The sequence below is a fragment of the Hemitrygon akajei genome, chromosome 1, assembly GCF_048418815.1.
Source record: "Hemitrygon akajei chromosome 1, sHemAka1.3, whole genome shotgun sequence".
In the NCBI taxonomy this organism is placed as follows: domain Eukaryota; kingdom Metazoa; phylum Chordata; class Chondrichthyes; order Myliobatiformes; family Dasyatidae; genus Hemitrygon; species Hemitrygon akajei.
The window spans coordinates 56,637,018-56,664,260 of NC_133124.1; the positions used below are offsets into that span (position 1 = coordinate 56,637,018).

The 27,243-nt window shown below is 39.6% G+C and overlaps 1 protein-coding gene across 2 annotated transcripts in view; it reads right to left on the reverse strand.

Annotated features, from left to right (window-relative positions):
* yes1 (YES proto-oncogene 1, Src family tyrosine kinase) overlaps window positions 1-26,698 on the reverse strand; it is a 71,623-nt gene extending 44,925 nt beyond the window's left edge. The window contains exons 1-2 of one of the 2 annotated variants that reach the window (XM_073043608.1): window positions 26,363-26,698; window positions 24,997-25,076 (exon numbers count right to left, since the gene is read on the reverse strand). The gene's annotated coding sequence lies outside the window, so the exon portion shown is untranslated. The remainder of the gene's footprint in view (window positions 1-24,996; window positions 25,077-26,362) is intronic. The other variant, XM_073043599.1, reaches the window with a different exon arrangement.
* Window positions 26,699-27,243: the final 545 nt, after the last annotated feature.

Here is a 27,243-nt window from a genome sequence, read left to right on the forward strand (position 1 = left end):
CACAATGGGGTGAGCCTGGTGGTCTATTAGCTGTTATAGCTGTTCTGTGCTTTGACAGCCCCTATTCTGCACTCAGTTATAATGCTTTGAGTAATTAGTAATTGTGGTGAACTACATATACCTGTCTGGACATGCTCCCTGCTGACTGCTCCTGTGGCCCCTCCCACTGACCGTGGCTCCTCCCATAGACCCGGTATAAAGGCGATTGAGGCCTGAGCCCGGCCCTCAGTCTCCAGGATGTAGTATGGTGGTTAACTACTGCTTGTTCTTCTTCTAGTCAATAAAAGCTGATATCTCGCCTTCATGTCTCAGAGAGAGTTATTGATGGTGCATCAGTAATGAAACTTTATTGCCTGCCATTTGTTTTGCATCTTACCTGTCAGATTTATGCTTGCATCTGCATGTAGGCATGGACTGCTTCACTAAGAGCAATTGTGAATGCAATAGAACACTGCCCAGACACAGTCACTTTCCTGCAGTTATAACAGAAGGTTGTTGATGGAGATGGTTGGGATAATGGACACCATCCTGAGAAATTATTATAGTGGCACCTGGGTTGAGATGATTGGTTCACACTTCCCTTCACTTTACAACTACAGAAAATACTAGAAAAACTCAGCAGTTCAGCTAAAAATTAAATTCCAGGTCTGTGACCCCCTTTTCATCAGTACTAATTTAAATTGTTTTTCATTTACTTTCATCTTATTTTGTGCTATGTACTGTATTTGAAATATTACACAAATAGATGGATTATGAGCAAAAGCAGACAACTTGACTGCTCCAGACTGTACCATCATTTAATAAGGTTATGAATGATCTTAAGCGCAACCTCAATTTTGCATTCCTGTACATACAGCAACCTTTCAATTCCTCCTTGAAAGATTCCTTTTTAAAAGATTCTGCTTCTACGACCCTTTAAGGGTAGTTCCAAAGACTCAGATAAAATGAATGTCATTTCAATATAACCAGGGGTCACTAGTCTAAATTCTCTCAAGGAAAAAAACATTCTCACATCCACGCAATAAAGGCGACACAGAATTTTTTGTTTCCCACAAGGCCCAGCTCACTCTTCCACACACACCAGAGAACAGCCTCACCTCTCCAATCTTTTCCTAGTCAGATCAAAGATCTATGTTAGGTATTTGTTGAAAAAAGTTTCTCTGAAATGTTTCCAATGCATTAGTATCTTGCCCTAAATAAACATTTACAATACTTGAGATGTGGTCTCACTTATGCCCTACATAATGAAGCAAAATCTCCCTTGTTTTGCATTCAGTTTCCCTACCAACCAACATGAAATCAGATTGTATTAGTTTTCCTAACTGATTTCCATAACTGAATAATGAACTTTTGCAAATCACACATCAGAATTCAATATTTTCTCATTTAGTTAAAAGGCTTCTGTAACTTTTCAAATTATAACTTCTAGCATTGTCCTTATGAGAAATCAAAGTTTTCTCCTAAATGACCATTAACCTTTGTTTTATTGAGTCTCTTGGTACCGCACTTGGTTCAATCCTGTTTCCTGACAAAACTGACAAGTTCACATTTTCCCACATAATACCCAATTTGACACAACTTTTCTCACTCAATTTATGTACAATCTTCATGGCTTCACAATGTATGTTCTTACCTATCCTTTTGTCATCAGCAAATTTAGCAACTATATCTTTGGCACCTTTATCAGCCATTTACAAATGCCGTAGAGGCTCCAGCACCAATCCCTATTAACACACCACTTAAAACATAGAATCCAGAAGTTGTTAACAGTTTGTCAACCAGAAAAAGACCCATTAATGTTCACCGTTTCCTATTTGCCCCATCCAACTTTCTATCACAAATATGTTACTGCCTGATGAAAGGCTTAGTATATCCAATGGCTTCTCTTTATTCACAGCACATCACTGTTTCAAAGTACACAATAAATTAGAAAAACATAATTTCTCTTCAACAAAATCATGACAACCTAACTTAGTTATATTGAATTTTCTAAGGTATTGCTAGAACTTCTCTACTTATAAATGCTGTTTTGATGATAGGGGCAGCCTTCTTCAAACCTAGAATTCAGCTTTTGGTCATTGTTACATAGTGAGGCAACAGATCCTTTAGCTCAACTCATCCATGCCTGATTCTTCCAAATGAGTCAAATTACAGCTCCAGCCATGTGATGCATTGGTTAAGAGCTGATCCTGGACATACTTCCCACAGGTAGAGTAGCAGGGACACAGGATGTTTCCCTTTACTCGTAAACACTGCAGGAGCAGCATTTGACTATTCTAATTGTCATCTCAAAACCTCCAACACTACAGGGGAGAGTAGAAAACCTTAACTTCCACTACTCAGCTTCCTTGTTGAAGCCTCTTGAGACAGAAGTTCAGCTTTTTATCTTTCAAAAACAGCACCTTAATCTCAACACAATGACCGCTCCAAAATGGTCACTCTTCCCTACTTCTGCTTCTCGTTAATTCTAATTTTGGACAAAGACTAATGAGGCTAAGGAACAATTCACTCTGATGGAACCACTGCTGAACAGGTTATTAATATATGCCACTTGACAGCAGACAAGACCACCAACCCTTACTCTGCTGATAACTGAGAGCAGATTAATGGGTGACAATTGCATACATCTTACTTTCTGTTAGCAGATCATAATTGGAGATATTTCAATACACGAGCCTGATGACAGTTTGTAACTGTATGGAGCAGTTCAGCATTATAATTAGAATATTTTCAAGACATACACTACTGCGTCAAAGTCTTGGCCACATGTTAAAAAAATTCTGTTAAGTGACGATGCTTCTAAAAATGAAAAGTTTCTAAATATTAAAACATTACTATAAATAGCAGTAAATGGTAAAAAACCAAATCAAATCAATATTTGGTGTGACAACTCTTTGACTTTAAAACTGCATCAATTCTCTTAGGTATACCTTTATGCAGTTTTATGAGAAAATCAGCTGGGTTGTTCCAAGCACCTTGGAGAACTTGCCACAGTTCTTCTGCAGACTTCAGCTGTCTCATTTGCTTGTCTCTCCAGGTAATCCCTGACAGCCTTGATAATGTTGAGATCAGGACTCTGTGGAGGTCATACCATCTGTTGCGGAACTCCTTGGTCTTTCTTTCACTGAACATGTTTCTTTATGACGCTGGATGTTGTTTGGGGTCATTGTCCTCCTGCAAAATGAAGTTAGGACCAATTGGATGCCTCCCTGATTGTATAGTGTGATGGATGAGTATCTACTTGTACTCTTAGCATTGAGGATTCCATTAATTCTGACCAGATCACCAACTCCCTTGGCAGAAATACAGCCCAAAATCTTTGTCGAGCTTCACTGCTGGCTGCAGGCAGGCGTTCATCCATGTAGCACTGTCCAGCTCTTATATCGACAAACTGCCTCCTGCTTGAGCAAAAAATTTCAAATTTTGTCCCGTCATTCCAGAGCATTTGATGCCATTGTTCAGCACCCTATCCCTTTGTGCTTTCAATGTTTAAAATAAATATTATCAAAGTACATATATATATATATATATATATATATATATATAAAACCACATACAACCCTGAGACTCATTTTCTTATAGGCATACTCAATCTAGAATAAGAGCTATAACAGACTGCCAAACTAAGGCTTTCAACAGAGTGCAGAAGAAGACAAATTGTGCAAATACAAAATGAAAATACAGTAATAAAAATAAATAAGCAATAAGTGTCAAGAACATGAAATGAAGAGTCTGTGAAAGTGAGTCCACTGGTTGTGGGAACATTTCAATGATGGGGCACAAGTGAAGCAGAGTGAGGTTATCCCCTTTGTTCAAGAGCCTGGTTGAGGGGTGATAACTGTTCCTAAAACTGGTGGTGCAAGTCCCGAGGCTCTTGTACCTTCTTCCTGATGGCAGCAGTGACAACAGAACATGCTCCGGATGGTGGGGGTCCTTGATGATGGATTTCTGTGACAGCATTTCATGTAGATGTGTTCGATGATTGGGAAGGCTTTACCCATGTTGGTCAGGGATGTAACCACTTCTTTTAGTAGGATTTTCCATTCAAGGGCATTGGTATTTCCAACCCATAAGACATAGGAGCAGAATTAGGCCATTCAGCCCATTGAGTCTGCTCCATCATTCCATCATGGCTGATCCCGTAACCCACTCAACCCATACACCTGCTTTCCAGCCATATCCTCTAAGACCATAAGACCTCAGAGCAGAATTATGCCATTAAGTTACTCCCGAGTTGTCTAAATGTTCCAGGGTTGAGTGAAGAGTAAATGAGATGGCATCTGTTGGGGTCTGCAGTGGACCTGTTGCTACTGCAGGTAAATTGGAACAGATCCAAGTTGCTTCTTAGGCAGGAGTTGATATGTTTTATTATCAACCTCTCAAAAGACTTCTTGAGGACAAGGTCTTAGATATTAATTAATTTTGCAGGGATGATATTGAAAGCTGAACTGTAGTTGATAAAGAAAAATCCAGATTTATCCACTGTGGAGGCAAGTGCTATTGGGCGATAGTCATCGAGGTAGGTGACCAGGCTTTTTGGGCACTGGTATAATTGAAGCCTGCTTGAAGCAGGTGGGTACCACACACTGTTGAAGCGAGCAGTTAACGACCTCAGTGAACACATCAGCCAGTTGATCAACGTAGGTCTTTAGTACGTGGTCAGGTAACCCATCTGGGCCGGATACTTTTCATGGGTTCATCCTCCTGAAGGCAGCTCACACGTTGGCTTCAGAGACTGAAATCAGAGGATCATCAAAGGATGTGGGAGTTCATGTTGGTTCCACAACACTTTGACAGTCAAAATGAACATAGAAGGCATTAAGCTCATCTGGAAGCGAAGCCTTGCTGTCTCCCATGTCACTTGATTTAACTTTAAAACAGAGGTGATATTATTCAAGCCACAACACAATTGTCGAGCATCCTTTGTTGATTCAAGTTTGGTCTGGAATTTCCACTTTGGCCATGAGATGGCTTTCCAGAGATCATTCCTGGACCTCTTGTAACTTTCTTGGTCACCAGACTTGAATACCTCTGATTTGGTTCTCAGTTTTCGAAATCCATGGTTCATCCAGGGCTTGATTGGATACGACTCTGAATGATTCAGTGGGGACACACTTGTCAAAGCTGTATTATTGAAGTCCATTACAACCATGGTGTATTCATTCAGATCGCTAGATGATCCTTGAACATGGCCCAGGCCAATGACTGGAAGCAAACCCATAGCCACTCCTCTGCATCTCATGACCACCTCTGGAGCTTTGCTCTTTAGCCTGTGCCTGTATGCAGGTAAGAGGACAGCCAAGAGATCCAATTTACCAAAATGCAGTCTGGGTAAGGAACAATGAGACATTCCTGATTTTTAGTATAACAATGGTCTTTTATGTTGGGACCTCTGGTGCAACAGGTTAAATGCTGATAGTAATTTGACAGAATTTTCTTCAAACAAACTTGGTTGTAGTGTCCGACTATGAATTGAAATGCGTCGGGATGGGCTGTTTCTTGTTTGGAGATGGCATCATGCAGTATCAGAGCGCTTGATTGTAGTTGGCTGCTGGTGGTATGCAAACTGCGGTCAGGATAATGGAGAACTCCCTAGGTAAATAGACTAGACAGCATTTGACCATTAGGTGTTTGAGATCGGGGAGCATGAGTTTGACAAAATTGCCACATTGGAGTACCAAACAAGGGTTTATCATAAAACACACACCTCCTCCTTTTGCCTTTCCCAACTCAGTAGTTCAGTCCATTTGGTAAATCAAGAAGCCTTTGGGTTTGATCGCTGTATCCGGCATGCCTGGAGAAAGCCACGTTTCAATCAAGCATATAATAGACAACAGACTCTCAGTTCTCCTCAATACAGCAGTCTTGTCCCAAGGTCCTTAATTTTGTTCTCCAGCAACTGCACATTTGCCAACAAGATGCTGGGTAGAGAAGGCCTCATCCTTCTGCATTTCAACCTGGCTTGGAGTTCCCTCTCCTCCCCAGCCTCGCTTTCGATCTCTTAAAGGTGCTGTGCCTGTCAAGTCCTTCAGTTGATTGTGAAATTCGAAGATTATTCACTTGATTTAGAAGTCTATCGCTTAAGGAGAGTTACATGCTGCAGATTGCTGTGAGTGTAGTTCAAAAGACATATATTTAAAAAATATTTTGGAAAATGGCTACAGAACATTAATGATAACCTCCGGTACCATCTTGAATATTTTGTGCGTAGCTGAGTCTCCTGGATTTGTTTCCACTTTGGAGGAATAGCTTTTTGGCAGCCACTCTTTACTGAAGACCACTTCTGACAAGACTTTTCTGGACTGTAGAGGGGTGTACTTTGGCTCAAGTGCTTTCTGTGAGATGATAGCAACGCTGGACTTCTTCGATTTAGAAGGGACATCAGTTTGATGCATCTCTCACCTGCTACACTCAGTTTCTGAGGCCAGCAACTGTGCTTCTAGTCTTCAACCTTGCCTGTTACTTTGCGCTTCTTTTGAAGAGCTTGGACAGCCCACCTTGAAACTCCTGTCTGCTGCAAAACTTTTGCTTGGGAGAGACCTGGATGATGCAGGATGACCACTTAATGTCTTGTTGCTATGCTCACTCTTGCCATGATGTAAGAATTGATGTTTTGAAGTTTAACCTGTCACATTTGCCACACCCTCCCCCTTCAGTTTGTTTGTCCTTTGTCTTTGCCCAGTTTGAATCCTTCCACACCTGTTTTTTTTTCAGTTATTCAGTTTAGTTCATCCACCTCATTATGTCACTGATCAATAGTACCTGTTTGTTATTTTGTTTTATCAGGCACTGAGCTATATACCTACAAAGTAATCAAGTTTTTATTGGAACTGTGGTCTATTACTTAATGTGTTACTTTGACGAAATACATAAAATTCTCTAACATTGAATTTTTTGGAAAATGAACATTTGGAAATCTAAAATTTTCTCTTTTCTATGATACATTAAAGCACAAGACTTTAAAAAAAAATACAAAACCCTTTCCCCTTATTTAATTATTCCCCACAGTGGAAAAGTTATGGAACATCTGTGTGCCTGTGGGTTTCATTTGTGGGCTCCGGTTTCCTCTCAAATTCCAAGGCATGCTACTGCTGGTAAGATGATTGACTTAACTGTCAAAGAGGAAGTAATTAATCATTTAGGGAAGGTGAACTTTTTGAAATGAATCAATATGGTTATATGAAAGGCAATCATATTTGTCAAATTTGCTTGAAACCTTTAAAGATGTGACAGAGAAAATTGATCAAAGAGAATTTACAGACCTAGTGTGTTTAGATTTCGAATAAGATTTGACAAGGTGTCACATGAGAGGATTGTTCATCCTCTCTGATCACAACTGTATATGAAAGAACCACCTTTGTTTGACCCAGTGGTTATGGGATTGCTTAGTTGCAAAATAGATACTGCTAACAGCATCAAATTCAACAGTTTTGACTCCTCAGTTTTAGATACATTTATTACTCTTCTTCAAATGCTCTTCAGATAACAAGCGTTGTTTCCCTGGCTCATTGGTATATTGAATATTGAATACGATACACCAGGAGGCTAGAGATTATGATGGAATACCAAAGTTGCTGTGGACGTAGCAGCGTATGTTGTCTTCAGCCCAGTTTACATTCTGTAACCTTGCTATTTTGATGTTTCTCTTCAACATTCAGAATAAAGAATTTTTCAGCTGTGGGCAAGTCAATGATGCTTATACTTGACATGATGCCACAAGAATCATGAGGGCTGGTGTCCATGTTGAGGACTGCCAGGTTTATATCCTCTAAATTAAATATCAAAGTTGTCACATGTTGACAGTGGATGGTTAGTTCTATTTCTTTTTACCAGAAGCCAACGATAAAGGAATAAATATATGGATATCTAAGAATTTTCAACAAAATGGAGTTTGGAATGTACAACCTGAAAGTGCAGCAAATACACATTACACATGCTGTAGAGAATTAGGCTATGATCCAATAGCAAGAAAATGAGATTAGATCAATTAATGTTATCTGAATAACACTGACAGAACGAAAACTCTGGACAGGATATAAAACTGGTTAGGCCACACTTGAATTACTACGTTCATTTCTGGTTGCCTCATTAGAGGGAAAGATGTGGAAGCTTTAGAGAGAGTGCAGAGGAGTTTTACCAAGATGCTGCCTGGATAGAGAACACCTCTTATGAGGAAAGGTTGAGCAAGCTCGGGCTTTCCTTTTTGTTTTAGATGATATGATGTACTATAGAGTGGATGGCCAGTGCTTGTTTTCCAGGGTGGTAAGACATACTTTCAAAGTGATTAGAATAATCACTTTAGGGAAATGTCATAGGTATTTTTTAAAAAAGTACTGTACACTGAGTGGTAAATACATGGAATTGCCAGAGATTGTGGTTGAGGTGGATACATTAGGGACATTTAAGATACTCAGGCACACGGGTGGAAGAAAAAAGAGCTATGGGGGAGGGAAAGGTTAGATTGATCTTAGAGTAGGTCAAAAGGTCAGCACAATCTTGTGGAGCAAAGAGCCTGTACTGTGTTGTACTGTTCTATACACCAAAGCACCTAACTGATTAAGATCCCTTTAAAATTCATTGTAACCCGCTTCACTATCAACAAGATCCGCTAATTTAGCATCAAACTTGGTAACAATGTCATCTACATTCATATCTAAATCATTTAAACAAATGATGAATAACAGAGGTCCCAACACTGACCCTCAGGGCACCCCACTATTGCTAGGCCTCCAGAAAAGAATCGACCTTCAACCATCACTCTCTGCTTCCTATCATTAAACCAATTCTGAACCCACTTCACTAGCTTCTCCTGAATCAAATGAAACCTAATCTTTGAAGTCAACCTGCCATGTAGGACTTTGTCAAAGGCCTTGCATGTAGACATAAACTGCCCTACCCTCATCTATCCCCTTAACTGCCTCTTTGAAAAACTTGGGAGTTATCAGATAGGATCGCCTGCACACAAAATCGTGCTGACTATTCCTAACCAGGCCTTGACAATCCAAGTGATGATGGTTGCTCTTGTCTCTCAGAATACCCTTCAAGACCTTTCCCTACAAATGAAGCCAGGCTCACCTGTCTTTGCTACCATTCTTGAATAATGGAGCATTAGCCTCTCTCCAGTCTTCTGGAAAATCACGAGGTTAACAGTAAAGCAAGTATCTTACAAGGTCCATGAGTGCACTTGGTCAGGATCTGGGGATTTTCCCACCTTAATGCACTTCAAGCTGCAAATATTTCCTTTCTCATAATATGCATATATTCCAAGACCTCACTCTTTGCTACCCTTTTTCTTCATCATCCATGATATTCCCCTTAGTAAAGACCAATGAGAAACTAACAATAAAAATCTCAGCCATCCCCCACATCAGCAGCTCTGATGGTCTTCAAGAGAATCTTGTCTCTTCCTAATCATCCTTTTATTGTTAATATAACTGAAGAGCTTCTTGGCATTATCTCTAACCCTGCATGCCAAAACCATCTCATGGCCTCTTTTTGCCCTCCTGATTTCCCTCTTAAAATTGGCTCTTAAACTTTTATATTCATATAAAAAGCTTTGAATATGAAAAAGGTATGTACTCAATCAACTTCATTCTTTGCTGCAGGAAGTTAGATGGTAAAAAAGAATTATGGCTCTATTTGACATCATTAATTGACGTGATTCTTTGCCATAAAAAGGATCATGTTAGGAGTTAAATTCTTTGCACTCTAGTATTTCCAATTCCACTTTCAGTTATGAAGAAAGTTTATAATAATACTTCAATGAATGTTATCTTTTCAAGGTGATCAGATGTATAATCTAAATTAACTTTTGTTACACATTCTCTAATGAATTGGGGAGGATCAGATGAGCACTTGAATAACTTTTGCCAGAAGGTATTGATAGCTATTAAGTATTAAGTTCCACCCAACAGTAATTTAGCTATTGATGTATACTTGTGCAAATGTGCACAAGTTTGTATTTTTTTTCCGATTATGACATTGTAATTTTTTCCCAAAGAAAAGCTTGAAGAAGCTAGATTACCTACAACAGCAGATATCAAGCTATCAAGGTGGCATGAACATTGACTTCTCTAACTTCCGTTAATGCCCCTCCTCCCCTTCTTACCCCATCCCTAACATATTTAGTTTGTTTCTGTTTCTCTCTCTCTCTCTCTCTGCCCATCACCCTGCCTGTTCTCCATCTCCCTCTGGTGCTCCCCCCTCCCACTTTCTTTCTCCCGAGGCCTCCCGTCCCATGATCCTTTCCCTTCTCCAGCTCTGTATCACTTTCACCAATCACCTTTCCAGCTCTTAGCTTCATCCCCCGTCTTCTCCTATCATTTCGCATTTCCCCCTCCCCCCACTACTTTCAAATCTCTTAGTATCTCTCCTTTCAGTTAGTCCTGACGAAGGGTCTCGGCCCGAAACGTCAACAGTGCTTCTCCCTATAGATGCTGCCTGGCCTGCCGTGTTCCACCAGCATTTTGTGTGTGCTGTTTGAATTTCCAGCATCTGCAGATTTCCTCATGTTTGCTAGATATCAAGCTAGGGACTTTTTGATCAGGGAAAATAAGAGAGTCTGCCAAAACCAGCTGTCAAGTTCAGAAAAGAAAGATGCTGACCCAGAAATAAGTAATGTTTAACATTTTATTTTAATCCATCCTTTGAATTCTGGAAAAAATACAGTAACAATTTCCAATGAACATCTTGTATTGTCTCACTACACATTACTGTGGCTACATAGTAAACACAAATCAACTACATACCAAGTTACTTACAAGGTCAGCTGACTCGTTCAAGAAGTTTATATACTGTACTTACAGAACTTAATAACATTTAAACAATTGAAATATTTACAGAATTTTACAAAGCTCACAAAGGTGTAGAATCCTATTATTCATCCAACTAATTCTAATAATTAAAGTTCAAGCATATATACTAGTTTTCCTTTTGAAAATGAAGACATCTCACCAAAACCTGTTAAACTGTACATAGATCATTTCAGCTTGGAAACTGCTTATAGGCCTGATTAATGCTTCCATCATTGCTTTGCATTGTTTATGGTGGAAACAACAAAAAGCAAACTATCTATTGGAAGCATTGGATGTTTCTCTCCAAATGACTTTAATGTTCTTTATTTCGTGGCTACCTGAAGAATACAAATTTCAGAGTTGTATAGGGACACATAATTTGATAATAAATGAACCTTTGAATTTGCCATTTCAGCTGTTTATAAGCAGGACAATAATACCCAGAAGTAACAGAGCACTATTGTGGGTCTTCAGGTATATGCTATAATGTATCAGAACGGTGATATAACTAGGCCAAATTTGATGATGAAAAATTGGGATCATCCTTTCAATTCAGAAAAACACATTTTTTACAACCTTAGCTTTCCAAAACATTTTACAACCACTTAGGTGGTATGAAGGTGTAGCACTTAGCACTGTTGCCTGTCAGCTTCAAGGACTTGAATTCAATCCTGTCCTTGTATGTTCTGTGTGAAGCCTGTAAATTCTCTGGGTGCTCCTGTTCCCTTCCATATACCAGAGACATGATAATAGGTTAATTGACCACAGTTACACGACTGCACAGTGTATATCAATGGTAAAAAAAATATCAAAAGCAAATTGCTGGGCATGAGAATAAATTGCAATGGAAATTAGGAAGAATAGTAGTAATATAGTGGTAATGGGGATATATGAACTTTGATAATAAATTTACTTTGTACTTGTTTTAAATACAGAGGATTCTGGTTAATTGGCACACATCGGGACCACTACATCTTAGGCCAATTAACGGTAGCCTCAATTAGCTGTCAGGTACGGGCTTAATCATGGTGGTGTGGTTCAGGCCCCAGAGCTGACCAAGAGCAAGAAACAACCCGATGTTTGGATAATTTAAGTGCCGGGCCAGATTGAAAAATCAGGGTACTGGGACTGGAGGCGAGGCAAGGGCTAGCTCTGTTTGCCGCTCTGTGATGTTTACTCAGCTCCGTGCTGAACTGAGGCTGTGGCTTGCTCTAGCTAAAGTGATGCCTGGCTTCTTGTCTTTTGTAAAGCTTCAGTTCTGAAACTATTTGCTTACTTTTATTGTTTGCACAATGTGTTTTGTTTCCGCTTTCTGCACGTGTTTAACGGTCTTCATTTTTTAAAAAAAAAGGGTTCTATTGGATTTGTTTTGTAGATGCCTGCAAGAAGATGAACCTCAAGGTTGTATGATGCATACATACTTTGATAATAGATGGACTTTGAATAAAGGTAAAGATTTACTGTGAGCTCCTCATTGTACATCTAAACAGAAGTGTTATGAACCACAGGGATCTTAAAAATTTCTAATCACTGATACTTAACCTCCCGAACAATGTCTCTCTACAATTTAACATTTTCAAATAAAAATCTGATTTCACTGGATAAACAAAACACTACCATTTGATACAATAATTGTAATTTGTTGTAATAATGATAGAACAAAAATAGTTGTCAATCTGAGATTTTGAAAAATTTATTTGCTTCAAATGCACCTAATACAAGCATCTAATGAGATTGCTTTATGTTAGTGAAATTCAGAATGGATTAAAGAATTCAATCAAATTACTGAAATAGAGCACCAATAAACTCCAAACTACAGCAACAATTTTGCACAACACCCAATTATAGTATCAGAGATGAGCAAAATAGATGTTCCTGATCTTTTGATACAGGATAATTAAAGATGTTGAGTCAGGCAGGATGACAGCACAATCACAGTGCTAGTGATCACCGAGCAGGGTTCAATTCCTGCTGCAGTCTATAAGGTGTTTGTACATTCTCTCTGTGATCATGTGGGCTTCCAAACACATTCCAAAGATGTAGAGATTAGGGTTAGTAAGTTGTGAGCATGCGATGATGGCGCAGAAAGCACTGCGAGACTTGTGGGCCACCCTCAGCACAATCCTCAGACTATGTTGGTCGCTGATGCAAAACACTTTAAATGCACATGTAATGAATGAATAAAGCTAATCTTAATTTTAACTTAAATTTAGTATTTACCAGTTTACATGCAATTCAATGGCAACAATTCCACGAACAGTTAATACAAATGGATATACAGCTTTTAACTTGCAAGAATATATTTGACATAGAACAGATTCAAAACTAGCAATTAATGGCCAGAATTATGATTAAGTATAATAGTAAAACATCACTTCATGGATTGATGTAACCCAGCACTTTACTCCAATTACTCTCAAGGTCAGTAATTTGCAATTTAAAAAAATCTTGAAGAATCTCAAAGTAACCCCTTCCTGACATAATTTCACCTCTTAATACACAAAACACCATAGGTTACCTTTTGAAAGAAGTTACAACACATTTGTCGATTATTACGTGCTCATGCATCTTCGTTAAAATTGATTATTATCATGATGCCATTATTCCCCATCTGAGTTAAGAAATTAGCACTTCCTCAACTGCATAGTTTTGAATTCCTGGAGCATGATCACTTTCTTTCTTGCACAAATTGTTTCCACTTAGTTTCTTGAACTCCAAGATGGTCAATGACATCCAAGTTTTGATCAGCAGTCGCTAACAAAGTTAGTATGCTACTTCCACCATTGTTTATGCTTTGGACTCAGGTCCTCAATATCATTGTAAAACCTCCTCCTTCCTTTTTAAGAGTTATAGACAGGCCTTAGGTCAAAGGGGATTTTTTTTCAATGAGGCATGAGAATAACCTTAAATCTTACCCTCCATTCATCCGGTAACAATTTCTCATGACAAAGCTTGGAATAGTGTCTGTTTTTTTTTATAAAAGAAGTTTGGCATTTGGCATGTGAATGATATGGCCTAACCACCAGAGCCCAATGAGTGCAATTTAGGCCTCCAATGCTGGGGATGTTGGCTTGGGAATAGGATACAGGCATCAATAGATTTTGTGGAGATAGTCTTGGTGGTATCGACAAGGCTTTGAGGTGCTGTTGCAAGTAGTCCACATTGTCGATATATGGAAGGAGACAGGAATCACTGCTGCCTGTTTGACCACAAGCTTTGTGCTGGATCTGACAACTTGATTTTCTAACATTCTTTTCTTCAGATTACTAAAGAGTCTCTTGGCATACCAGAAAGTGATGTGAATTTCGATATCCATGTTATTCATCATTGACGATTCCTCAGTTTTGATCCATGTATTGTTTCACAATAGTAAAATGTCATTCAGCTGATATCAACAATTTTGATGCTTCAATGAGAAATGGAATATTGTTGACATTACACCTTTGTTTAAGGGGAAAGAGCAAGAATCATGCTAGTTGGACAAAAATGGTGTTGAGTAAATAAAGGATAAATCAGCAGGGGTGAACTAGAGAAACGTTGTAGATAATCAACTTGAATGAACTGTGAGCTAGTAACAAGGCCACCGATGAAAGTAAAGTAGTATACTATAGTATATGTGCATTTTATCAAAATCCCATTTGGTTGATGCCTTCAGAATTTATAACACTATGTGTTACTAGAAGCAACAAGTTGGATAAAAAAAGGCTCGATGTAAGAAGACAATGTTAATACTTGATGCAATAGGGTTTGAAAGGTCTCAGTATAATATCCATTACCTTTGCCTGGTGTACAGAAATGATTCAAGATAACTGTAAGGGATCCAATTAATAAATTTGCCAATTATAGCAAAATTACCAGTGGTTGATAAAGAAAGAAATACTGGGGCACAACAGAATACCAATATACTGTCCTGGTGATCAGCAGGACATGGAACATCAGCAGGAAATGGAACTCAATCCAGAGAGGTGTGAGGCAATACAACTGGGAGGGCAAAAATGACAAATAAAGGGCAGAATAAGTAGAAATCTAGAGGTGCACTCTTGCAGAGATCTTTGAAAGTAGCATATCAGATGCATAATATAGTTAAAGTAAATGAGAGGCTTGTCACTGAAGTAAAGAATGCAAGAGTAAGGTAGACAAGCTAGAAATGCATAAACACAAGATATTCTGCAGATGTAAATCCAGTGCAACACACACAAAATACTGGAGGAATTCAGTAGGTCAAGCAGTATCAATGAAGAGGAACAGACAATCGTTTCTGGCCAAGACCCTTCATCTCAGCCTGAAATGTCTGTTTATTTCTCTCCATAGATGCTGCCTGACCTGATGAGTTCCTCTTGAAATACATAAAACACAAGTTAGTACAAAGCCAGAGTACTGTGTACTATTCTGATCATGACACTACTGGAAGTATGTGAAAACAAAAAGGAAATAGGGAAGATAAAGGGCATTGTGAGGACTACGAAATAGGGTTATGTGGAAGAGCTGGTTAGAGTAGTGTAACTTCCTTGACATAAAAGGACGATTTATTAAATTGATAACTAACATGGGAGGCCTAGACAGATAAAATTAAATGAACCTATTTTCCTTAGCAGAGTACGGACCCATGGATTTAAAGTAGGATTAGAGAGGAGGTGAACAAAATGTCCTTCATTCAACAAGTATCTGGGGCCTGGATCCCACCATTTGAAATAACAGAGAATGCAGAAGCCCTCACCTCATCTTAAACATTTAATAAGCACTTAGAATTAGATAAGCACTAGAAATTAGATTAACCAGAAGTCCACTTTTGTCCAACGTACACTGAACGAAACGTAATCTCTTCATTCTGACAAACATCTCCAAATCTGTGTTTTTAAATAGTATCAATGTTCAGACAAGCAGGCAACACTTTGCTATGTACGTATATGCCAACATTACTCCAGCATGTTTGAACATGTACATAGGCACACATATCAAATTCCACACAAACTAAAATTCCTACCTTATTAGTAGAGATGCCCAGTAATTTCTACAAAGTAACATCTAGAAATTTCAAACACTAACATTCAATAGTAATATTCCATGGGGTTACAAATGATTCATATTAGATATATTAAAATTTGCATTTATCCTTTGATTGAAATATTTAAAGCATATTACAATAAACCTTGGTCATAACGGTCAACTTAACTGGATGAGCTATATCAATAATCTGGTTTGATTGGTACACAAACTTCCCCCAAATGTTCATTCCTTTCATCAACTGCACTCAGTGACTTCTATTTCTATCAGGAACAAAACAGATTCCAGCAACTTGTCAAAGGATTATAAATGCCAAATTATTTTTCTCGTGGAGGGTATTTGGCATGTTGCAAGCACTTACTACCACCTACATGATCCTAGATAATACTCATTTTGCCCTGATTTTGGAAAAAACTATCTATGGGATAAGTTGGGATCCACTTGCTTCTACTTCAGTTCTTTTGCCACAGAAGGCGGTAAGGGTGGGTGGATGGTTGGCTGTTTGAGAGCTGGTGCATTCTATCCACATTAATACTGAACTTGTGTGTTCTTACTGCATGGACTTGAGGTTCCAAATGTTATCTTGCTCTATTCAGAGTGGTCATAGGCCAAGGATTCCCAAGAGCTAGCAGAGTTGTTACATTTTCTTCTAAGAGGTTCCACTTGGTAATCTTTTTCCACTTGGTAATTCCTTTGATAACAAATTTCAAAATAGAAAGCCTGTTTCAGAGTCGATTCTCAGGTGTGACCTCTCAAATTGTGCAAATTGAGTTCAATGTTGGGATTGTTGGTGTGAGAAGGACGTTAACATTAATTCATTTACCTGCTACTAAATGTGGAGGATTTTGCGTGGATAGCATCAATGTGATCCTCCAATCTTTTCAAGTGTGTGTAATCGGTTTGGCATAGGAGGGAGAGATTTGAGACTTTGATCTTCAAATACCCATTTTCTGCGAAAATCAAAGGTTGTGCTGAATTTCATCACTGATTCTGACTTCCTTCTGATATGGCTCTTAACCATATATAACCATATAACAATTACAGCACGGAAACAGGCCATCTCGGCCCTTCTAGTCCGTGCCAACGCTTACACTCACCTAGTCCCACCTACCTGCATTCAGCCCATAACCCTCCATTCCTTTCCTGTCCATATACCTATCCAATTTTACTTTAAATGACAATACCGAACCTGCCTCTACCACTTCTACTAGAAGCTCATTCCACACAGCTACCACTCTCTGAGTACAGAAATTCCCCCTCGTGTTACCCTTAAACTTTTGCCCCCTAACTCTCAAATCATGTCCTCTTGTTTGAATCTCCCCTACTCTCAATGGAAAAAGCCTATCCACATTAACTTGATCTATCCCCCTCATTATTTTAAATAACTCTATCAAGTCCCCCCTCAACCTTCTACACTCCAAAAAATAAAGACCTAACTTGTTCAGCCTTTCCCTGTAACTTAGGTGCTGAAACCCAGGTAACATTCTAGTAAATCTTCTCTGTACTCTCTCCATTTTGTTGATATCTTTCCTATAATTCGGTGACCAGAACTGTACACAATACTCGAAATTCAGCCTTACCAATGCCTTGTACAATTTTAACATTACATCCCAACTCCTATGCCCAATGCTCTGATTTATAAAGGCCAACATACCAAAAGCTTTCTTCACCACCCTATCCACATGAGATTCCACCTTCAGGGAACTATGCACCATTATTCCTAGATCACTCCGTTCTACTGCATTCCTCAATGCCCTACCATTTACTATGTATGTCCTATTTTGATTAGTCCTACCAAAATGAGGCACCTCACACTTATCAACATTAAACTCCATCTGCCATCTTTCAGCCCACTCTTCTAACTGGCCTAAACCTCTCTGCAAGCTTTGAAAACCTACTTCATTATCCACAACGCCACCTACCTTAGTATCATCTGCATACTTACTAATCCAATTTACCACCCCATCATCATTAAGAAATGAAGAATTAAGATTCTTCAGCTGTACAATGGAACACACATTAAAAAAGTAATTCCAAGGGAAGCAAAGATACACAGAAACAAAACAGCATCAAACCTTGTTGAAAAATTTCCTAATAAATATACTCTTGGACTTATATTCCTTCAAAGGCTATGGCAACACAATTTAAAGAAAAATTACACCCTTGTTCTAAAATATACAATGCACACAAAATTTCATTTTAACAAATTATCAGCTTCAAAACCATTCTTCATTAAAAGGTGACAATAATCCATTTCAATGCAAAACAGCAATTTGCTTACATATTAAATTCATATACAGGTTTCCCCCGCAATCCGAAGGTAGAGCGTTCCTATGAAAACCAAAATGTTGTAAAGTGAAGAAGCAATTACCATTAATTTATATGGGAAAAATTATTGAGTGTTTCCAGACCCAAAAAAAATAACCCACCAAATCAAACCAAATAACACATAAAACCTAAAATAACACTAACATATAGTAAAAGCAGGAATGATGTGATAAATATACACCCTATATAAAGTAGAAATATTGTATGTATGGTGTAGTTTCACTTATCAAAATCAGGAAGACAGTGAGCAAAAATCAATTTGGAGAAAAAAAATCGGCACGTACACGCAAACAACTGCCCGCACAAGGTTTCACAGCCATTGTAGTCTTTCTCGGGGTAACCACACGTATAAAGCGGGTGTCTTTTTTTTCGTAAAAACGAAAATCCTCTTTGGTTAGCAAAAACAGGTACTAATGTAGGTCTTTCGTAACAGCGAGTTGTCGTAAAGCGAACGTTCGAAAAACGGGACACGTGCAAATATCATTTTACACAGGGTCATGTAAGCAATACACACTGGTATCCGTTTCAGGCTTTAGGGTTTGTTGCTTACTTACAGCCAGCTATGGCTGTCATTTTTAAGTAGTTTGAGTGTCTGACATTTGGAACTACATCTGCATGATCCTCTTTCATTCTACTGTATAATCATAAAATACCAGAATGAAGAAATTTAACACTATCAATGAAACCAGAGCCGGAAATTCAAGACTTCCACAAATACATATGAACTTTAGCCAAGAAAACAGATATGAATGAAAAGTCTGCTTTATTTCACACATACTGCGCCTAGCAAACATTTTCTTACAATCTGGGCATGTGTCCTGAAGAAGTGCTAGTAAAAGAAAGCTCTTTGTCAGATTCTCCAATATATCACTGCTTAGAAAATTTCTATTTTGATAAAACTGCCCAATTCCTTTAAAAAAAAAGTACTATATTTTATTACAAAAAAAAGTTATTGGGGTTTCTGAGGTGGCTGATGAAGCCAATGAGAAGTGCACACTGTTTCAAAACGGACAGGTGATGGGTGAATAGTCGAGGAGGGGATGAGTTCCTCTTGCTACCTAGGCAGGGCTCTGTCAGCTCCCAGTATGTGGGTTCAAGGTTCTTAGCACCATCATAAAAGCTTCATTTCCACTTTAAGTTATGGGCTAAGAATTCACAAGAATCAGTGGGAACATTGCAATTTTTCCCACGTAGGCTTTGAGCACACTTTCTTTATCACTTATGTTTACTTGGCAATCTCTTGGCAGAGTAAAACCCGAAAGAGAGCGTTTTCCTGCATGTGAACAAGATGCAAGAGCCAAATGAGGGTAATCAGGGGCTAAAAAGCTGGGGGATGTTGGCTTGGATAAAACCCTGACATCAGTTGATGCATCCTGCCAAGTAATTTTTGGAAGTACCATCTAAATGCCTTGACATATCTTTTGTTAGTAGTCTAGATCCAAAACATATAAAAAAGAGGGAATATTTCTTCACAGTAAACCATGAGTTTTGTGTTAGATGAGGTTTACATCTTCTAATACTCTTTTACTCAAATAACCACAGGCTGTGGTAGGTTAATTGAAAGTTACTTTTACTTTCATCACCAATGGCAGTACTTGAGTTATGGGAAGTAGTCAGTGTTTCCCAGAGCTTCACAGTGAACATTTATTATTAGAAGCCAGGTCACTAGAGCACCCTTGTGCTTCAGATATTGACCGCAATGCTCACTTACCATATGCTTCTGTAAGTTTACATGATTTGAAACTTGGCCTATAAATGGATGCAAAGGAGAACCTCATCAGGATACAGTAGGCTGACTATTGAGCTTTGGCTGCCCTTGTTTCTTGTGTGTGGTTGCTGTAGGTTGAACAGTTTAGCATCAGTTCTGAGATTTAACTGCAACCCACAGGAACCTTTTTGGAAAACAAATACAACTTTGCAACATGAGACTGAGAAAAATGTCTGTGCAATAATGCAGCCTTGTTCCACACTGCATTCCACTGAGACTGGTTCAGTAGGTCTACCTGTTAGATTATGGCTTGCGTGCATCATGATGCAAATGTAAAATGGTGATGTTATGGGGAACACTGAATTTGAAAAGTATTCCATAGTCCCTCCTGATAACAGGTCAAGGGTTTCGGTGAGGTCGATAAAACTTCAGATAACATTTGGTGCTGCTACCTGCACGTCTCTTCGTCAACTGGTAAAGATCAAGTCTATAGCATCTTCAGATGAATAGAATTCACACTGGAATCAGTTCCTCAGCATCTGGGAGAGAATTGGCAATGACTTTCCCTATGGCAGACTCCAGGAAGACTCCCTTGTGGTTGCCATAATTGGATTTGAAGATGCCATGATCACACCATCTGAGATTCCCTGACGTATCTTCTTCTTCCCAAACATGGACAATGAGATTGTGAATTTGTGACTCTTCATCACTCAGTTTTTTTTAAAATAAATTTTTTTATTAGTTTTTCAAAACATTTTACAAAATTAAAAACCCCAAATCCCAATGAGGAGCATTAATACAGAGCAAGGTTAAGCATACAATATCAATATGCTACAGAGGAAGAGAATTTAACAAAAAAGCACCTAAATTAAAGACAAGTGAGCTTAGTGTCCTCCCCAAACCCCACAACACAAGAAAAAAAAACAATTCCAGACCAACCACCACACAATATAGAGAGTATAAGTCCGGACAATCAAACTCCCAGACTGTGAATACACTTAGCAACAGAGGATAATAATGCCTACTACCAGAAAAGAAAGGGAGCTGAAAGCAAGGGACCGAAGGGAAAAAAAAACCCTAGTCAAGAGGAAGGTTATGAAAGTAGTCGATAAAAGGCCCCCAGATCTTATGGAACTTTAAATCCAAATTGAGAACTGAATAATGAACGAATATGAGTTTCTTGGAGGAAAGCAATGTCAGCTTTGAGTTGTTTAATATGTGAGAATACCTTCCTCCTTTTAACAGGGTGGTTCAGTCCCTTTACATTCCAGCTCACAAATTTAAGTGCACTAACCATTATCAATTACTAATGCATAAAAGGCAGCAGGCATATAAAAAGTCAAGCAGTACAATAGCAGTCTGGGAGCAGAGATGTAAACATAGATTCGTAAGGTCAAAATATAAACATGTCCTAAACAATAAAGAAATGTTGGAACTGGAAAACCCACCCCACCCACACAACCCAAAACCAGACGGCTACCAAAACAAGTAGCTAGCTCTACCAAAGAAATTAACCCAAATACAACTTCCAGATCTGTGTCATTGACAGCAGTTCCGTATAAATGCTATAACAAACAGTAACTAGTTTATGCACTAGGAAACATAACTACAGATTAGAACACCTTCTGCCGAGATATACAACTTAATACAGAGAAAATCGGAAGAAAACCAAAACTAATCTACCCGCGAAATATTATAGAAGGATAAAGTAAGAGAAAGGGAAAAAAAAGGTAAGAAGGAAAAAGAAAAAAAAGAGGAAGGGGAAAATTGTAAATTCAAGATGAGTATTTATCAACCATTTACCGAGAAGGGAGAAAAAAACATTCAGAGAATGGAAAAAAAAGGGGGTGAAGAAAAGAAAAAGATAAAATAAATAAGTATTTAAAACAGAGGAAAAATAAATCAGCAGTTGAACTGTGAACCGACAAACAGGGAGGCCTTCACTAAAGACTTCGAACCTCCAAAACAAGTTAGATTTAGTTGTAGAACTCTGTAGGTAAAGTTATACAGAGGTGAAAATAGATTACACACACACCAAATCCCGGGAGAGATTGTCAACAGCTTTTAGAGTTTCAGTGAATAATGTCTGAGTGATTCAAGTGAATTCCGAGTCCAGAGAAGGTAATTTTACTACGAGGAGTACTTATCCACCATTTTAGGAAGTCCGATCAGATTCCGAAGATGACTGGATAGCCGGAAGACTTGCCACAAATGCTTTGGCTTCCCTCGCTGATTTGAACCACTTGAATTCCCCGGTATTAAACTTGATTCTTAGGTCAGCAAGATTACAAAAGGAAGGTTTGAAACCATGATCAAAAAGCACTTTCATTACGCCTTTATACTCAGCGCGCATCTTTAAAGTCTGGGGTGCAAAATCTTCCACAAAGCGAATGGTTGTATCCTGGAAAGAAAAAGAGCCTCTGCGACGTGCCTCCACAATCAGACTGCGTTTTACCTGGTATTGATAGAAACACAAGATTACTGGTCGCGGACGGGTGCCCAGAATTCCGGGGGGGGGGGACATTAACTCTGTGTGCCCGTTTGAGCTCGGGCGGGTTTGGAAGCAGATCCTTCCCGAATATCTCACAGAGAAACTCGGCGAAAAACTTCACGGTTGATCCCTTTTCAGTCGCCTCTGGTAATCCCAGAATTCTGATGTTACAGCGTCTGCTACGATTTTCGAGATCCACCATTTTGGAAAGAATTTTGTTAGATTTTTCCTCTAAGCTGGAACAGAGAGTCTCCAAGTATCAAACCCGACTTTCTAAAGCTTCAGAAGTCGAATCGATGCAAGATAAGTGTTCAGCATGTTTGTCCACTTTATCGTTGATCCGATCCAGTTTGTCTTCTAACTGTTTGAAAGCGGTTTTAATTTGCTTTAAGATTTCGTCTTGGAGATTTTCAAGCGCCTTCATCGTCACGCCCGACGAAGTCGTAGTTTCTTTTCTCCCGGATTTAGAGCTCTTGCTAGACATTGTAGGTTAGATATATTCACAGGCAAGTAAGAGATACCGAAAAAATTCCTATCTAAGCTTTATAAAATGGAGACATTTAGTGCAAAGGTAGCGACAGTAACGGAACAAAAGTTCGGAGCAGCTAAGCAATCGCCATGTTACCGGAAGTCTCATCACTCAGTTTTAAAACTTCAACTGAGGTGCTGTCATCTTTCAAGGCCTTGTTATTTTTTCTGGTTTAGATGGCCTTTGTGTTATTATCTGGAGGCAAAGCCCGAATTAAACACATGCATTTAAACAGAATCACATTTAGTATTGCTGGTGTATGTCATGAAATTTGTGGTTTTGTGGCTGCAGTACCTTACAATACATAATAAAAGTATATACAAATTGCAATAAGTATATATAAAAAAAATTAAATAAGTAGTGCAAGAAGCGAAGCGAAAAATAATGAAGATGTGTTCATGGATTCATTGCCCACCCATCCAGAAATCTGATTGTGGAGGATGGATGCCGCTTTTTTGAGGTATCACCATTTGAAGGTGGGGATGGTGGGATAGCAGGAGCAGGCCATTCAACTCCCCCAGTCATTATAGCTGATCTAATTGCAATCTCATCTCTACAATGCCACCTACACCTGGCAGCAGTTCATCATCTTACCAAGACCCAATCTATCTGCTTTAAAAACATTCAAAGACTCTGCTCTCTGGCTCACGACTCAGAAAAAAAACTCCAACTGTCATAAATGGTAACTGCTAGCTCTACATTCTCCCATAAAAGGAAATATATTTTCTACATCCTACTCTGCCTTGAGCTCCCATGTCCTTGCATACTTTATTCACAGCAACTCTCACTCACCAAAACTATAGCAGTTACCTATTCGACTTTTCTCCCCAAGAAAATCTGTTCATACCAGTTATTGGACAAGGAAGCCTTTTTTTGAACTGCTTTCAACATATTTATTTTCTTCCTTAAAGTGATTGTGAACTATACAATACTTCAGATAAGGTCTCACCAATGCCCTAAATGACATTACGTATAGCTTCCTTATCATATTCAATTCCCTAGCAATAAATGATAACATTTTGTTTGCTTCACTGATTAACTATTGAACCTGCAAAGAAGCCATTTGCCAATAATCCATTAGGGAAACCACAATTGAAAAATGAACTGCACAATCAAATAAAAAAAATCGCTGGAAATACTCAGATTTGGTAGCAACTGTGAGAGAAAAAGTAGAATATCAGTTGGATGACTTGTCATTGTAACCATTTTAAATACTTTTTACTTCAGATAATTTGTAGTACTTTGATTTGGCTGAAATATAAAAGTTTTACGTTGTGCTGCGTGAATTATTTACGGCTTTAAGAACTGGCACTTGCAATGCCCACAATAAATATGTGAGAAATTTAGAGTATGCACATGTGCAGTTACACTCAGAAGTCCAAAAGTTTCTACAGAGGGACTATGCTTGACTCACACTGCTCCAGGATGTGTGGATAGGCATGACTCTGACTGTGAGCAGCACACACAGAGGAACTCAGCAAGTTAGATAGTATCTATGAAGGGTCAACATTTTGTGCAGAGACCCTTCATCAGGACTCTGAATGTGATACACTTTAGTTCAAGTTCTGTCTAAATGGTTGAACTTTACTTTATTCTCACCAAACAATTGATACTAGAGAGTACAATTATCACAGTGATCTTTGATTCTGCGCTTTGTGCTTTTCAGGATACTTGCAAAGGTAAGCGAATTTAAAAATAAAACACTTATAAATTATTACTATAACATCTTAAATGCCTTTTCTTGGTTTTACTCTCAGGATGGACTGCCCAGTCCTTTTTTTTCCTTTTTGTTTGTGTTTGTAGATAATAGTGAGGTTTCTTTATAATAAACAATATTCAAAAAGTCTTTTTTTCTTTTTATGAATTGATAAGAGAATTAATTATCTTCTTCCTTATTATACATTCTATATCAAATTAATACTATGTATGATTTTGATTTTATTTCACCTTCTATACCCATTGTTAATGATATATATATATTTGAGATAATTATCCGCTTGCTTATATATATGCTCTTTTTAAATAAATAAAAAGATTGGTAAAGAAAGAAAGCAAAATAAATGCTGGACTAACACTAATGTGAACGGTCTCATTAACCCACATAATCCTGAGGTAGGGGGATCAGAGACATGTCCCTTCTTACCTGAATTACTGACATTCAGCAAATGACTCTAGGTAAAAGGTAGAGATTCCATATTCCTGTTGTCAGGATACTTGCTGGACCTGAGAGAGGGGAGGATGGATGTAAGTTGTGTTGCTAGTTCAATGATAATGTGGCATGAAGGGGGGAGAAAGCAGCACTACTTTCAATGCATTTCACAACTAAGAGCGTTTGTCATGAAACAATTAAGATGTTACTGGCCTTTTGGAAATCAAGGGCTTAAAAATTCAAATACAAAAATGACTGAGAAATATTACATATTCTGTTAGTCTCAATGACATCATCCAACATCATTAATTTTTTCTAACAGTTGCTACCAATTCTGCTAAATATTATTGAATTACTTCACCATGGCTATACATCAGCATTAAATATTAAAATTTAATACTTTGTGTAATTCAAACAGGTGAATATTAACCTGTTAAAACATGTAGGTTTCTATTGTACACTTATTAGCTATCAAATAAAAATGCTCAGAAAAAGAATGCAAAGAAAACTTACACTGCATGCCAGCAACAATTTTAAAACTTCAGGCAAGGTTGTACAAAGTTGCAGTACTTTAACAATGTTTCTACAGAATGTATGCAGAAAATTGGGTAGACAATAATTAATGCACATAATCCACACAATTAGGATGAAATTCCACCACAACAAATCTGATATTGCCTAAACTGGTATGTTGCACAAGATTCCAATAGGTTGATGCATCAAAATTAGGTTAGACTAACTACAGTCTCAAAATTGTTTTTAAGGACAGTTACACATTGTAACCTTTTAGAGCACATCAAAAGAAACAAAAATATCAGAACATTTAATATGTAACACCACTGATTTTGTATCAACATGTAATTTTGGAAGGGTTCACGAGGTGGAAATGGAATCGAAAAGACTCAACAACTGGAGGGGGCAACCAAAGTCTACTTAGGACTGGGGAGGGGAGGCATAGAACCGTGGGGAGGAATAAGTTTAAAAATAGTGGGCTGGTGGGGAAGGAAGGGTTGGAATTGTGAGAACTGGAAGGAAAGGCTGTGGTGGCATTATGGGAATCGGGATGGAAAAATGTGGGTAAAAGTTTGGATGGAAAAGTGTCGGAATGAGAGAGGGGAGGAAGGGTCAGGTGGTGTTGGAGGGCAGAAAGCCTCGGATGATGCTTGGCCGGGCGGGGAGCGCGCTGGGTTTCGGGAGGCAAGGTTGGGGAAACAATTTGAGTGGTGCTTTGAGGGGGCGGAGGAAAGGAGGTGGTGGGGAGAAGTTCACAGGACCCTTTCGATCCGAGCTCGTCCACTCGCCACCCTCATCGCTTCCCGGAACTGACCAGGCCCAGGGCCTACGCTCCGTTTCCTCTCACCTTCTCTCAGCTCGGGCGTTCGACGTCCGCTCACAGCCGCATTGCTTCAAGGGTGGCGGGCGGTCACCGAGGGCCAAGCGGGGACTCACCGGGGATCGGCGCCCGGCCAGGACGGGGGCGGACTCAGTGCGCGGCACCGGCAGGCATTGTTTTCCTCCTCGCCAACTCCACGCAGCGAGGTAGAGTCGTCACCTAGCCGAGGCCCCGAACTTGAATTACACTCCGAACTCCGGACCTCGAAACTACATCATTCTCGGACTGGCACCGCCCGGACCGTAAACGCCGCTTCCCCGCTCGGAAGATCCCAAGATGGCGTCACCTGAGAGGGCAAGGACAAGAAAACCGCCCTCTGCCGGCCAGGCACCGCAGTGACAGCGCTCCACATCGGCCCCTGCCGGCCAGGCACCGCAGTGACAGCGCTCCACATCGGCCCCTGCCGGCCAGGCACCGCAGTGACAGCGCTCCACATCGGCCCCTGCCGGCCAGGCACCGCAGTGACAGCGCTCCACATCGGCCCCTGCCGGCCAGGCACCGCAGTGACAGCGCTCCACATCGGCCCCTGCCGGCCAGGCACCGCAGTGACAGCGCTCCACATCGGCCCCTGCCGGCCAGGCACCGCAGTGACAGCGCTCCACATCGGCCCCTGCCGGCCAGGCACCGCAGTGACAGCGCTCCACATCGGCCCCTGCCGGCCAGGCACCGCAGTGACAGCGCTCCACATCGGCCTCTGCCGGCCAGGCACCGCAGTGACAGCGCTCCACATCGGCCTCTGCCGGCCAGGCACCGCAGTGACAGCGCTCCACATTGGCCCCTGCCGGCCAGGCACCGCAGTGACAGCGCTCCACATCGGCCTCTGCCGGCCAGGCACCGCAGTGACAGCG